Below are 2,070 nucleotides of genomic sequence, written 5' to 3' on the forward strand. Positions count from 1 at the left end.
GCCAACTAGCCGTTCATTTTTATGTTGTAGTTCAGCCTGTGACCAATAAATGTCTGGCTCACTGCTGCCAACTAGCCGTTCATTTTTATGTTGTAGTTCAGCCTGTGACCACTAGTTGTCGGCTCACTGCTGCCAACTAGTGGTCAGAGGCTGAACTACAACATAAAAATGAACGGCTGGCAGGAAAGTTGACATTTTAAACCTTAATAAAAAATCGATACAGGGCTTTAGAATATCGATACAGTATCGGGAAATGAAATATCGCGATATTTCAGTGTATCACTATTTTCTTACACCCCTAATTCTAAAGCACTAATATAATCCAGCTGAAACATGAAACATATTTCAAGTCAACATGACACAATATTTACTTTGTGCAGAATGTTGTCACTTAGTGCCCTTAGGGCCAAATGGGAGTCACCTGCAGGCCACATTTGGCCCGTGGGCCTTGAGTTAAACACATTGTAGATAAGTGGCACACATATGAACAAAATGTGCGACAGCTTTCACCCTCAACTAATGTTGATCAATGACATTTATAGACCTCACTTAGTGCTTCTAAATTTAGCAAGTGCTAATCCACTAATGAATTAAAAAAATAGATAAAGCACTAAAGCATTAATCAGGAAATTAGTTCCCTTATTAGTGCTTTAGGGGAACTGTGCCCAACACTGGATTTTACAAAATCAACTGGAAGCCTCTTTCAGGTGTGTACATACTGTAATGCTAATAAATTGATTAAAAATAGTTTAGTCAGTTTTGTTTTTCGTAAGTTGTCCAAAACCTTATAGTGTGGCAGGACCTTAAGTTTCATTGAGAAACTAGTATTTCCTAACCTTTGAACGTAAAAATGTAAGACTTTTAAAGGACAACTTCTAAACTTTTGACGAGACTATTCAACTGGCAGCCCGCGGGCCAAATCCGGCCGGCAAGTGACCGAAGTTCGGCCCGCCAATTGGTTCATTCATCTCTTAAACCCAAACCCCTGGTTTTCTACTTTAATTACTACAAGTTATTTTAGTTAAACATAGACATGTTTGGTGTCTACAGAAACATCTGAATCTTGTCTGGAAGCTGGTAAAAACCATTTCTATGAACATCAAAGACAGTTAAAAGTACAAGCAGTTGAAGATAAAACTACAAAAGTGAAAATAAAATTAGTTTAAAGATTTGGCAAGTCAGATGTTAAAATATTAGTGTTTAAATAGGAGGCATAATGTGTTTTTTATGATATTTTATTATCACTACTTTTATTACATACAGTAGGGTTCTGTATGTTCATTATTAATGCAGCAAAATAAACTATTTCAAAGGTAACAGATCTTTGTAATACTTGGTTTATTTACATAATAACTTTAATTTTTGGATGTTCGGCCCCTCAGCTGTTGGCCTGCAGTAACTGTGGTCCTGCTTTAAGACCTTGATGGGTAAAATTTTTTTTCTTTTTCAGATGATTCAAAATGATTTATAGTTTTTAAAGTTGTAATTAATCTGTAATATAAGATTTAAAGTCAGAATCGTTTTTTTAAATGTTGAAAGTAGGAACATAGTTCAAGTTTTCAGTAATATGATGCATATTTATCTAACAAAATTAGATTGTTTTTACATTTGAATTTTACTTTGAAACATTTAAGTTATTGCATTCAGCAGCTGTTTATTAGATTTCCCCCTGTGATTACCATAAATATTATGTTCTGTTTGATCTAAATTATAATGTTTGTTTTGCATATTCTTCAAATAACCTACTGTATAAAATATCACMGTGTTGAGCGTTTAAAGTCAGAAAGAAAAATAATAAAAATCCATACTGAAACTCATCTTTACAGCATGCATTTATTTATTTATTTGTTTATTTATTTATTTATTTTAACACTGAACTGATTCTGACCTCGGGCCCCCAGGAGCCAAAAGGTCCAATTAATGCAGCCTTGCCGGCCCGTCTCGGTGTTGCATTTTAAACAGTTGAGATGCTGCTTCTGTCACGCGCGTCCGCCCATTGTGAGGGGCTCCGGGGCCACCGGGGGCCATTGTCAAACGTGGGGGTGGATGTCAAGATGGTGGGCAGCGAGG

This window comes from Austrofundulus limnaeus, unplaced genomic scaffold, assembly GCF_001266775.1.
Source record: "Austrofundulus limnaeus strain Quisiro unplaced genomic scaffold, Austrofundulus_limnaeus-1.0 Scaffold503, whole genome shotgun sequence".
Classification (NCBI taxonomy): domain Eukaryota; kingdom Metazoa; phylum Chordata; class Actinopteri; order Cyprinodontiformes; family Rivulidae; genus Austrofundulus; species Austrofundulus limnaeus.